This window comes from Hemitrygon akajei, chromosome 4 (assembly GCF_048418815.1).
Source record: "Hemitrygon akajei chromosome 4, sHemAka1.3, whole genome shotgun sequence".
Classification (NCBI taxonomy): domain Eukaryota; kingdom Metazoa; phylum Chordata; class Chondrichthyes; order Myliobatiformes; family Dasyatidae; genus Hemitrygon; species Hemitrygon akajei.
In genome coordinates, this window is record NC_133127.1 from 200,534,119 (window position 1) to 200,547,532 (window position 13,414).

Here is a 13,414-nt window from a genome sequence, read left to right on the forward strand (position 1 = left end):
GGGCCGGTGACAGTGGTGGAGGCGGAAATAATAGGGTCTTTTAAGAGACACCTGGACAGGTACATGGAGTTTCAAAAAATAGAGGGTTATGGGTAACCCTAGCTAATTTCTAAGGTAAGGACAGGTTCAGCACAGCATTGTGGGCCGAAGGGCCTGTATTGTGCTGCAGGTTTTCCGTTCTATTCTATTGCATCTACCCTCATATCGTTTGCAAAGTTTGGAACAAAGCCATTCATTTCAACATCCAAATCATTGACACATAATGTAAAAAGCATTGGTGCCACACAGACCTCCGCGGAACACCACTTATCAGCACTAATGAGAGTATTAACATTTCCCTCGTTTCTCACGTCTCAGGCGGTTTCTGTGGACAGAGCCATAGGGACCTCCTTTTCTAAGTTGGTGCTGTTGGCGGAGCAGTGGGACCTCCCGTGCTGAGGCGGCGCTGTTGGCGGAGCAGTGGGACCTCCCGTGCTGAGGTGCTGAGGCGGTGCTGTTGGCGGAGCAGTGGGACCTCCCGTGCTGAGGCGGCGCTGTTGGCGGAGCAGTGGGACCTTCCGTGCTGAGGCGGCGCTGTTGGCGGAACAGTGGGACCACCCGTGCTGAGGCGGCGCTGTTGGCGGAGCAGTGGGACCTCCCGTGCTGAGGCGGCGCTGTTGGCGGAGCAGTGGGACCTCCCGTGCTGAGGTGCTGAGGCGGCGCTGTTGGCGGAGCAGTGGGACCTCCCGTGCTGAGGTGCTGAGGCGGCGCTGTTGGCGGAGCAGTGGGACCTCCCGTGCTGAGGTGGCGCTGTTGGAGGAGCAGTGGGACCACCCGTGCTGAGGCGGCGCTGTTGGTGGAGCAGTGGGACCTCCCGTACTGAGGTGGCGTTGTGAGGAGGACTCTGGCCTCTGGACCACGCTGCCTCGGATTTGTGGATTGCCGACTTCCGAATCATTTGGTTGGAGCGAGAGGGTGAGGGATCGTGATGCGAGGGAGAGGGAGAGGGAGAGGGACTGAGATGGAGGGGGTGATGGTGAGGGTCTGTGAGACGGGGAGGGGGTGACGGTGAGGGACTGAGACGGGGAGGGGGTGACAGTGAGGGTCTGTGAGACGGGGAGGGTGACGGTGAGGGTCTGTGAGACGGGGAGGGGGTGAGGGAGAGGGACTGAGATGGAGGGGGTGATGGTGAGGGTCTGTGAGACGGGGAGGGGGGTGACGGTGAGGGACTGAGACGGAGGGGGTGACGGTGAGGGTCTGTGAGGCGGGGAGGGGGTGACGGTGAGGGACTGTGAGACGGGGAGGCGGTGACGGTGAGGGACTGTGAGACGGGGAGGGTGACGGTGAGGGTATGTGAGACGGGGAGGGTGACGGTGAGGGTCTGAGACGGAGAGGGTGACGGTGAGGGTCTGTGAGATGGAGAGAGGGTGACGGTGAGGGTCTGTGAGACGGGGAGGGGGTGACGGTGAGGGTCTGAGACGGAGAGGGTGACGGTGAGGGTCTGTGAGACGGGGAGGGGGTGACGGTGAGGGACTGAGACGGAGGGGGTGACGGTGAGGGTCTGTGGGACGGGGAGGGGGTGACGGTGAGGGTCTGTGAGACGGGGAGGGGGTGACGGTGAGGGACTGAGACGGAGGGGGTGACGGTGAGGGTCTGTGGGACGGGGAGGGGGTGACGGTGAGGGTCTGTGAGACGGGGAGGGGGTGACGGTGAGGGTCTGTGAGACGGGGAGGGTGACGGTGAGGGTCTGAGACGGAGAGGGTGACGGTGAGGGTCTGTGAGATGGAGAGAGGGTGACGGTGAGGGTCTGTGAGACGGGGAGGGGGGTGACGGTGAGGGTCTGAGACGGAGAGGGTGACGGTGAGGGTCTGTGAGACGGGGAGGGGGGTGACGGTGAGGGTCTGAGACGGAGAGGGTGACGGTGAGGGTCTGTGAGACGGGGAGGGTGACGGTGAGGGTCTGAGACGGAGAGGGTGACGGTGAGGGTCTGTGAGGCGGGGAGGGGGAGACGGTGAGGGACTGTGAGACGGAGGGGGTGACGGTGAGGGTCTGTGGGACGGGGAGGGGGGTGACGGTGAGGGTCTGTGAGACGGGGAGGGGGGTGACGGTGAGGGTCTGTGAGACGGGGGAGGGGGGTGACGGTGAGGGACTGTGAGACGGGGAGGGGCTGACGGTGAGGGACTGTGAGACGGGGAGGGGGTGACGGTGAGGGACTGTGAGACGGGGAGGGTGACGGTGAGGGACTGTGAGACGGGGGAGGGGGGTGACGGTGAGGGACTGAGACGGGGAGGGTGACGGTGAGGGTCTGTGAGACGGGGGAGGGGGTGACAGTGAGACGGGGAGAGGGTGACGGTGAGTGACTGTGAGACGGAGGGGGTGGCGGTGAGACGGGGAGAGGGTGACGGTGAGTGACTGTGAGACGGGGAGGGGGTGATGGTGAGGGACTGTGAGACGGGGAGGAGGTGACGGTGAGACGGGGAGAGGGTGACGGTGAGTGACTGTGAGACGGAGGGGGTGACGGTGAGACGGGGAGAGGGTGACGGTGAGTGACTGTGAGACGGAGGGGGTGGCGGTGAGGGTCTGTGAGACGGGGAGGGTGACGGTGAGGGTCTGTGAGACGGGGAGGGGGTGACAGTGAGGGTCTGAGACGGGGAGGGTAACGGTGAGGGTCTGTGAGACGGGGGAGGGGGGTGACGAGGGACTGTGAGACGGGGAGGGGCTGACGGTGAGGGACTGTGAGACGGGGAGGGTGACGGTGAGGGTCTGTGAGACGGGGAGGGGGTGACGGTGAGGGACTGTGAGACGGGGAGGGGCTGACGGTGAGGGACTGTGAGACGGGGAGGGTGACGGTGAGGGACTGTGAGACGGGGAGGGGCTGACGGGGAGGGTGACGGTGAGGGACTGTGAGACGGGGAGGGGCTGACGGTGAGGGACTGTGAGACGGGGAGGGTGACGGTGAGGGACTGTGAGACGGGGAGGGTGACGGTGAGGGTCTGTGAGACGGGGGAGGGGGTGACGGTGAGGGACTGTGAGATGGGGAGGGGCTGACGGTGAGGGACTGTGAGACGGGGAGGGTGACGGTGAGGGACTGTGAGACGGGGAGGGGGTGACGATGAGGGTCTGAGACAGGGTGAGGGTCTGTGAGACGGGGAGGGTCTGACGGTGAGGGACTGTGAGATGGGGAGGGTGACGGTGAGGGACTGTGAGACGGGGAGGGGGTGACGGTGAGGGACTGTGAGATGGGGAGGGGGGTGACGGTGAGTGACTGAGACGGAGGGGGTGGCGGTGAGGGTCTGTGAGACGGGGAGGGTGACGGTGAGGGTCTGAGACGGGGAGGGTGACGGTGAGGGTCTGTGAGACGGGGAGGGGGTGACGGTGAGGGACTGTGAGACGGGGAGGGGGTGACGGTGAGGGACTGTGAGACGGGGAGGAGGTGACGGTGAGACGGGGAGGAGGTGACGGTGAGACGGGGAGAGGGTGACGGTGAGTGACTGTGAGACGGAGGGGGTGACGGTGAGGGACTGTGAGACGGCGAGGGGGTGACGGTGAGGGACTGTGAGACGGGGAGGAGGTGACGGTGAGACGGGGAGAGGGTGACGGTGAGGGACTGTGAGACGGGGAGGGGGTGACGGTGAGGGACTGTGAGACGGGGAGGGGGTGACGGTGGGGGTCTGAGACGGAGAGAGGGTGACTGAGGGACTGTGAGACGGGGAGGGGGTGACGGTGAGGGTCTGTGAGACGGGGAGGGGGTGACGGTGAGGGTCTGAGACGGAGAGGGTGACGGTGAGGTACTGTGAGACGGGGAGGCGGTGACGGTGAGGGACTGTGAGACGGGGAGGGTGACGGTGAGGGACTGAGACGGGGAGGGAGACGGTGAGGGTCTGTGAGACGGGGAGGGTGACGGTGAGGGTCTGAGACGGGGAGGGAGACGGTGAGGGTCTGTGAGACGGGGAGGGTGACGGTGAGGGTCTGTGAGACGGGGAGGGAGACGGTGAGGGTCTGTGAGACGGGGAGGGTGACGGTGAGGGACTGTGAGACGGGGAGGGTGTGACGGTGAGGGACTGTGAGACGGGGAGGGTCTGAGACGGGGAGGGAGATGGTGAGGGTCTGTGAGACGGGGAGGGTGTGACGATGAGGGACTGTGAGACGGGGAGGGTGGCGGTGAGGGTCTGTGAGGTGGGGAGGGGGTGACGGTGAGGGTCTGTGAGACGGGGAGGGGGTGACGGTGAGGGTCTGTGAGGCGGGGAGGGGGTGACGGTGAGGGTCTGTGGGACGGAGGGGGTGGCGGTGAGGGTCTGTGAGACGGGGAGGGGGTGACGGAGAGGGTCTGAGACGGAGAGGGTGACGGTGAGGGTCTGTGAGACGGGGAGAGGGTGACGGTGAGGGTCTGTGAGACGGGGAGGGGGTGACGGAGAGGGTCTGAGACGGAGAGGGTGACGGTGAGGGTCTGTGGGACGGAGGGGGTGACGGGGAGGGACTGTGAGACGGAGGGGGTGGCGGTGAGGGTCTGTGAGGCGGGGAGGGGGTGACGGTGAGGGTCTGTGGGACGGGGAGGGGTGACGGTGGGGGTCTGAGACAGAGAGAGGGTGACGGTGAGGGACTGTGAGACGGAGAGAGGGTGACTGTGAGGGACTGTGAGACGGGGAGGGGGTGAAGGTGAGGGACTGTGAGACGGAGAGAGGGTGACTGTGAGACGGAGGGGTTGACGGTGAGGGTCTGTGAGACGGGGAGGGGGGTGACGGTGAGGGACTGTGAGACGGAGAGAGGGTGACTGTGAGACGGAGGGGTTGACGGTGAGGGTCTGTGAGACGGGGAGGGGGGTGACGGTGAGGGACTGTGAGACGGGGAGGGGGTGACGGTGAGGGACTGTGAGACGGAGAGAGGGTGACTGTGAGTGACTGTGAGACGGAGGGGTTGACGGTGAGGGTCTGTGAGACGGGGAGGGGGTGACGGTGAGGGTCTGTGAGACGGGGAGGGACTGTGAGACGGAGGGGGTGGCAGTGAGGGTCTGTGAGGCGGGGAGGGGGTGACGGTGAGGGTCTGTGAGACGGGGAGGGACTGTGAGACGGAGGGGGGTGGCAGTGAGGGTCTGTGAGGCGGGGAGGGGGGTGACGGTGAGGGTCTGTGAGACGGGGAGGGTGAGACGGGGAGGGGGGTGACGGTGGGGGTCTGAGACAGAGAGAGGGTGACGGTGAGGGACTGTGAGACGGAGAGAGGGTGACTGTGAGGGACTGTGAGACGGGGAGGGGGTGACGGTGAGGGACTGTGAGACGGAGAGAGGGTGACTGAGTGACTGTGAGACGGAGGGGTTGACGGTGAGGGTCTGTGAGACGGGGAGGGGGTGACGGTGAGGGACTGTGAGACGGAGAGAGGGTGACTGTGAGACGGAGGGGTTGACGGTGAGGGTCTGTGAGACGGGGAGGGGGTGACGGTGAGGGTCTGTGAGACGGGGAGGGGGTGACAGTGAGGGTCTGTGGGACGGTGAGGGACTGTGAGATGGGGAGAGGGTGAGGAGATTGAGAGAAGATGCAAAGTGTGGGGGAGTGGTGAGGGTGAAGTTTAATGTGTGGTTCAAAACTAACTTTATTATCAAAGTAGATAGATTTCACCATTTACAACCCTGAGATTCATTTTCTTCTGGCATTCTCAGTGAAACTACAATAGAAAAATAATCAGAATAGAGTCAGCAGAAGACTGCACCAACTTGAGCGATCATTCAGTGTGCAAAAGGCAGTAAACTTTTAAATACAAAAAAAGCAATAAATATCAAGAACATGTGGTGAACAGTCTTTGAAAATGAGTCCATAGCTTATGGAAACATTCCAATGATGGGGTGAATGAAGTTGAAAGAACTCTTTGGTTCAGGAGCCTGATGGTTGAGGGGTAATAACTGTTACTGAACCCAGTGGTGGGGTCCTGAGGCTCCTGTACCTTCTTTCTGATGGCAGCAGTGAGAAAAGAGCATGTCCTGGATGGTGGGGTTCCTGATGATGAATGCTGCTTTCCTGCAACAACGCTTAATTATTGGGTTATCTGGTGGGTGGGGGAGGTCCGCGCTGTGCTTTGTTGGGGGTGGGGGGGGGGTTGCGCTGACTGATGACATGGTGACCTGCTGAGGGATGTATACCTGGGAAATAGGAGGTGCTTCAGACCCAGTGACAGAGTCACAGATGCAACACAGAAACAGGCCCTTTGGCCCAACAGATCCCTACCCTTCACAGCAACCTTCCTGCCAGTCCTAGTTGCCTGTGTTTTGCCCATACCCTTCTCCATGGACATTTCCAAATGCTTAAAGTATGCTCCTTTCTGGCAGCTCATTCAGGTTCAAGTTTAATTCTCATTCAACTATACATGAATTCAGCCAAATAAAACAGCATTACTCCAGGGCCAAGATGCAAAACACAGTACCAACAGTCACACACAGCACATACAAAAACAGTCCCATGAAAATAAATAATCCAAGACTCCAGGTAACCCTACCCACCCCTCTGTGTAAAGAAGCCTCATTTAAATCTCTTCACTCTTGTATCTGTGCTCCTGGTTTTAGACTGCCCAACCCTGGGGGAAAGATGATGACTGTCCATCTTATCTATACTCATGATTTTATAAACAGCTGTGTGGTCATCCCTCATTCTCCTAACATGGTGGTGGCAGGGCGTTCATTGGTCTCAGCCTGAGGGAAGAAACTGTTACCCAGTCCGACTCCTGGTGCTGCTGTACCTCCTTCCTGGTGGTAAGAGCTCAAAGATATCCATCCAACAGGTAATTTGAACTACAAACCCCACTTCCAGAAAAGTTGGGATATTTTCCAAAATGCAATAAAAACAAAAATCTGTGATATGTTAATTCACGTGAACCTTTATTTAACTGACAAAAGTACAAAGAAAAGACTTTCAATAGTTTTACTGACCAACTTAATTGTATTTTGTAAATATACACAAATTTAGAATTTGATGGCTGCAACACACTCAACAAAAGTTGGCACAGAGGCATGTTTACCATTGTGTTACATCACCTTTCCTTTTAATAACACTTTTTAATCATTTTGGAACTGAGGATACTAATAGTAGTAGATTTGCAATTGGAAATTTTGTCCATTCTTGCTTGATACAAGACTTCAGCTGCTTAACAGTCCGTGGTCTCCGTTGTCTGATTCTCCTCTTCATGATGCGCCACACATTTTCAATAGGAGATAGATCTGGACTGGCAGCAGGCCAGTCAAGCACACGCACTCTGTCTACAAAGCCACGCTGTTGTACCCCGTGCAGAATGTGGTCTGGTATTGTCCTGCTGAAATAAGCATGGACGTCCCGGGAAGAGACGTCGCCTTAATGGCAACATATGTCTCGCTAAAATCCTAATATACGCCTCAGAGTCAATGGTATCTTCACATACATGCAACTCACCCATGCCGTGGGCACTGATGCACCCCCATACCATCACAGATGCTGGCTTTTGCACCTTTCGCTGAGAACAATCAGGATGGTCGTTTTCATCTTTGGCACGGAGAACCTGACGCCCATTTTTTTCGAAAACTAGCTGAAATGTGGACTCATCTGACCACAGCACACGGTTCCACAGTCTTTCGGTCCATCTGAGATGAGCTCGGACCCAGAGAACTCACCGGCGTTTCTGCATAGAGCTGATGTATGGCTTCCTCCTTGCATAATACAGTTTCAAGTTGCATTTCTGGATGCAGCAACGGACTGTGTTAAGTGACAATGGTTTTCCGAAGTACTCCCGAGCCCAGGTAGCTATAATTGTCACAGTAGCATGACGGTTTCTTAGGCAGTGCCGCCTGAGGGCTCGAAGAACATGCACATTCAGTGGTTTCTGATCTTGCCCTTTACGCACTGAGATGTCTCTGAATTCTCTGAATCTTTTCACAATATTATGTACTGTAGATGTTGAAAGACCTAAATTCTCTGCAATCTTGCGTTGGGAAATGTTCCTTTTGAACTGACTAACAATTCTCTCACGAAATTTGGCACAAAGGGGTGAGCCACAACCCATCTTTGCTTGCAAAGACTGAGCCTTTGATGGACGCTACTTTTACACCCAGTCATGATACCTCACCTGCTACCAATTAGCTTGCTTAATGTGGAGTCTTCCAAACCAGTGTTACTTGAATATTCTGTGCACTTTTCAATCTTATTTTAACTCTGTCCCAACTTTTGTTAAGTGTGTTGCAGCCATCAGATTCTAAATTTGTGTATATTTACAAAATACAAATTAAGTTGGTCAGTAAAACTATTGAAAATCTTTTCTTTGTACTTTTGTCAGTTAAAGATTCACGTGAATTAACATATCACAGATTCTTGTTTTTATTGCATTTTGGAAAATATCCCAACTTTTCTGGAAATGGGGTTTGTAGTTTAGTATGTTCCATGGCCAGCACAGTATGGTTGGGCCGAGGGCCTGTACCTGTGTTGTGTCACTGTGTGATGATAAGTATCTTGAACGGCTGAGGTAGAAAGGTTCTGGGCCAAGAGAATGTAGCTATGGATATTACTGGTCAGTTACTCTGACCTCAGTTGTTGGCAAGATGTTGGAATTGATTGTTAAGGATGAGGTTTTGGGGTACTTGGAGGCACATGGTAAATAGGCCGTAGTCAGCATGGTTCTCTTAAGGGAAAATCTGTTGAAATTCTTTGGAGAAATAACAAGCAGGATAGAAAAAGGAAGTCAGTGGATGTTGTGTACTTAGATTTTCAGAGGCTTGGAACAAGGTGACACTCTTGTTTAAATTAAGAGCCCATGGTATTGCAGGAAAGATTCTAGCAGTGGCTGATTGGCAGGAGGCAAAGAGTGGGAATAAAGGGAGCCTTTTCTGGCTGGCTGCCGATAACACGGGTCTGTGTTGGGAGAGATTTTTAAAAAAAATTAATTTGGATGAAGGAATCGATGGCTTTGTGGCCAAGTTTGCAGACAATAGGTGGAGGGACAGATAGTGAGGAGGAAGCAGAGAGGTTACAGATTAGGAGAATGGGCAAAGAAGTGGCAGATGGAATACAGTATCAGAAAGTGTATGGTCATATACTTTGGTAGAAGAATTAAAAGCGTAGGCTATTTTCTAATTGGAGAGAAAATTCAAATATCCAAGCTGCAAAGGGACTTGGGTGTCCTTGTGCAGGATTCCAGAAGGTTAATTTCCAAGTTGAGTCTGGTGAGGAAGGCAAATGCAATGTTAGCATTCATTTCAAGAGGACTAGAATATAAGAACAAGGATGTAATGTTGAGGCTTTATTAAACACTGGTGAGGCCTCACTGAAAGTATTGTGAGCAGTTTTGGGCCCCTTGTGTAAGAAAGGATGCGCTGACATTGGAGAGGGTTTAAAGGAGGTTCACAAAAATTATTCTGGGATTGGAAGGCTTGTCATATGAGGAGTGTTTGATAACTCTAGACGTACTGACGAGAATTCAGCAGACTGAGGTGACCTCATTGAAACCTATCAAATGCTGAAATGCTTCAATAGAGTGGATGTTTCCTGTGGTAGCAGAGTCTAGGATCCAAGGACACAGCCTCAGAATACAGTAACGTCCGTTTAGATCAGAGATGAGGAAGTTCTTTAGCCAGAGAAGTAAATCTGTGAAGTTTGTTGCGACAGGTGACTGTGGAGGCCAAGTCATTGGGTAGAGGTTAATAGATTCTTGATTGGTCAGGGAATGAAGGGTAATGGGGAGACTGGGGCTGAAAGGAAAATGGATCAGTCATGATGAAATGGCGGAGCAGACAAATGGGCCGAATGGCCTAGATGTGCTCCTATATCTAATAGAGAAAAAACATAGAAAACCTACAGCATAATACAGGCCCTTCGGCCCACAAAGCTGTGCCGAACATCTCCCTAGGTTTACCCATAGCCCTCTATTTTACTAAGCTCCATGTACCTATCTAAAAGCCTCTTAAAAGACCCTATCGTATCCACCTCCACCACCATGGCTGGTAGCCCATTCCACACACTCACCACTCACTGTGTAAAAAAAATTTACCCCTGACATCTCCTCTGTACCTACTCCCCAGCACCTTAAACCTGTGTCCTCTTGTGGCAACCATTTCAGCCCTGGGAAAAAGCCTCTTGACTATCCACATGATCAATGCCTCTCATCATCTTATTCACCTCTATCAGGTCACCTCTCATCCTCCGTTGCTTCAAGGAGAAAAGGCTGAGTTCACTCAACCTATTCTTATAAGGCATGCTCCCCCATCCAGGCAACATCCTTGTAAATCTCCTCTGCACCCTTTCTATGGTTTCCACATCCTTCCTGTAGTGAGGAGACCTGAACTGAGCACAGCACTCCAAGTGGGGTCTGACCAGGGTCCTTTATCTCTGCAACATTACCTCTTGTCTCCTAAATTCAATACCACGATTGATGAAGGCTAAGACACCATTCACCTTCTTAACCACTGAGTCAACCTGCGCAGCTGCTTTGAGTGTCCTAAAGACTCAGACCCCAAGATTCCTACCATTAATACTATATTCTGCCATTATATTTGACCTACCAAAATGAACCACTTCACACTTATCTGGGTTGAACTCCATCTGCCACTTCTCAGTCCATTTTTGCATCCTATAAGTGTCCCGCTATAACCTCTGACAGCCTTCCACACTATCCACAACACCCCAACCTTTGTGTCATCAGCAAACCAACTAACCTATGTCTCCACTTCCTCATCCAGGTCATTTATAAAAATCACGAAGAGTAAAGGTCCCAGAACTGATCCCTGAGGCACTCCACTGGTGACTGACCTCCATGCAGAATATGACCCGTCTACAACCACTCTTTCCCTGCTGTGGGCAAGCCAGTTCTCCATCCACAAAGCAATGTCCCCTTGGATCCCATGCCTCCTTACTTTCTCAATAAGCCTTGCATGGGGTACCTTATCAAATGCCTTTCTGAAATCCATATACACTGCATCTACTGCACTTCCTTCATCAATATGTTTAGTCACATCCTCAAAATATTTAATCAGTCTCGTAAGGCACGACCTGCCTGTGACAAAGCCATGCTGACTATTCCTAATCATATTATACCTCTCCAAATGTTCATAAATCCTGCCTCTCAGGATCTTCTCCATCAACTTACCAACCACTGAGGTAAGACTCACTGGTCTATAATTTCCTGGGCTAACTCTACTCCCTTTCTCGAATAAAGGAACAACATCTGCAACCCTCCAATGCACAGGAATCTCTCCCGTCCCCAATGATGATGCAAAGATCATCGCCAGAGTCTCAGCAATCTCCTCCCTCGCCTCCCACAGTAGCCTGGGGTACATCTCATCCAGTCCCGGCGATTTAACTAACTTGGTGCTTTCCAAAAGTTCCAGCACATCCTCTTTCTTAGTATCAGCATGCTCAAGCTTTTCAGTCTGCTGCAAGTCATCATTACAATCGCCAAGATCCTTTTCCATAGTGAATACTGAAGCAAAGTATTCACTAAGTATCTCTGCTATTTCCTCTGGTTCCACACATACTTTCCTACTGTCACACTTGATAGGTCCTATTCTTTCATGTGTTATCCTCCTTCACATACTTGTAGAATGCCTTGGGGTTTTCCTTAATTCTGCCCGCCAAGGCCTTCTCATGGCCCCTTCTGGCTCTCCTAATTTCCTCCTTCAGCTCCTTCCTGTTAGCCTTATAATCTTCTAGATCTCTAACATTATCTAGCTCTCTGAACCTTTTGTAACCTTTTCTTTTCTTCTTGACTAGATTTATTACAGCCTTTGTACACCACAGTATCCTACCATAACTTCCCTGTCTCATTGGAACGTACCTATGCAGAACTTCACACAAATATCCCCTGAATATTTGCCACATTTCTTCTGTACTTTTCCCTGAGAACATCTGTTTCCAATTTAAGCTTCATAATTCCCTTTACTCCAGTTAAACGCTTTTCTAACTTGTCTGTTCCTATCTGTGTCCAATGCTATTGTAAAGGAGATAGAATTATGATCACTATCTCCAAAATGCTCTCCCACTGAGAGATCTGACACCTGACCAGGTTCACTTCCCAATACCAAATCAAGTACGGTCTCTCCTCTTGTAGGCTTATCTACATATTGTGTCAAGAAACCTTCTTGCACACACCTAACAAACTCCACCCCATCTAAACCCCTTGTTCTAGGGAGATGCCAATTGTTATTTTGGAAATTAAAATCTCTCATCACAACAACTCTGTTATTATTACACTTTTCCAGGATCTGTTTCCCTTTCTGCTCCTCGATATCCCTGTTACTATTGGGCGGCCTATAAAAAACACCCAGTAAAGTTATTGACCCCTTCCTGTTCCTAATCTCCATCCACAGAGACTCTGTAGACAATCCCTCCATGGCGTCCACCTTTTCTGCAGCTGTAACACTATCTCTGATCAACAGTGTTGTGCCCCCACCTCTTTTGCCTCCCTCCCTGTCCTTTCTGAAACATCTAAAACCTATCACTTGAAGTAACCATTCCTGTCCCTGAGCCATCCAAGTCTCTGTAATGGCCACCACATCATATCTCCAAGTACTGATCCACGCTCTAAGCTCATCCGCTTTGTTCACAACACTCCTTGTGTTAAAAGAGACACATCTCAAACCTTCGGTCAGAGCACATCCCTTCTCTGTCACCTGCCTATCCTCCCTCACACACTGCCTACAAGCTTCCTCTTTTTGTGAGCCAGCCGCCTCTTCCCCAGTCTCTTCAGTTTGATTTCCTCCCCCCTAACAATTCTAGTTTAAATAAAGACGTACAAAAAAGCTGGATGAACTCAGCAGGTTGGGCAGCATCCATTGACTGCTCCTTTCAAAGGATGCTGCCCAACCTGCTGAGTTCATCCAGCTTTTTTGTACGTCTTGATTTGACCTCAGCATCTGCAGTTTACAATTTTAGTTTAAACTCTCCCCAATAGCCTTAGCAAACCTCCCCGCCAGGATATTGGTCCCCTTGGGATTCAAGTGCAACCCGTCCTTATTGTACACATCACTCCTGCCCCAGAAGAGGTCTCAATGATCCAGAAATCTGAATCCCTGCTCCCTGCTCCAATCCCTCAGCCACACATTTATCCTCCACCTCGTTCTATTCCTATTCTCACTGTCGCGTGACACAGGCAGTAATCCCCGAGATTACTGCCTTTGCGGTTCTGCTTCTTAACTTCCTTCCTAACTCCCTGTAGTCTTTTTTCAGGACCTCTTCCCTTTTCATACCTATGTTTTTGGTACCAATATGTACTACGAACTCTGGCTGTTCTCCCTCCCACTGCAGGATATCTTGGACGTGATTCCAAACATCACGGACCCTGGCACTGGGGAGGCAAACTACCATCTGAGTTTCTTTCCTGCGTCCACAGAGTCACCTGTCTGAACCCCTGATTAATGAGTCCCCTATCACTACTGCCTTCCTCTTCCTTTCCCTACCCTTCTGAGCCACAGGGCCAGACTCTGTGCCAGAGGCACGGC

The 13,414-nt window shown here is 52.8% G+C and overlaps 1 protein-coding gene across 1 annotated transcript in view; it reads left to right on the forward strand.

The window, feature by feature from the left end:
- Nucleotides 1–824: 824 nt before the first annotated feature.
- Nucleotides 825–13,414, forward strand: part of rrp8 (ribosomal RNA processing 8) — a 30,663-nt gene continuing 18,073 nt past the window's right edge. The window contains exon 1 of the mRNA XM_073044430.1: nt 825–954. The gene's annotated coding sequence lies outside the window, so the exon portion shown is untranslated. The remainder of the gene's footprint in view (nt 955–13,414) is intronic.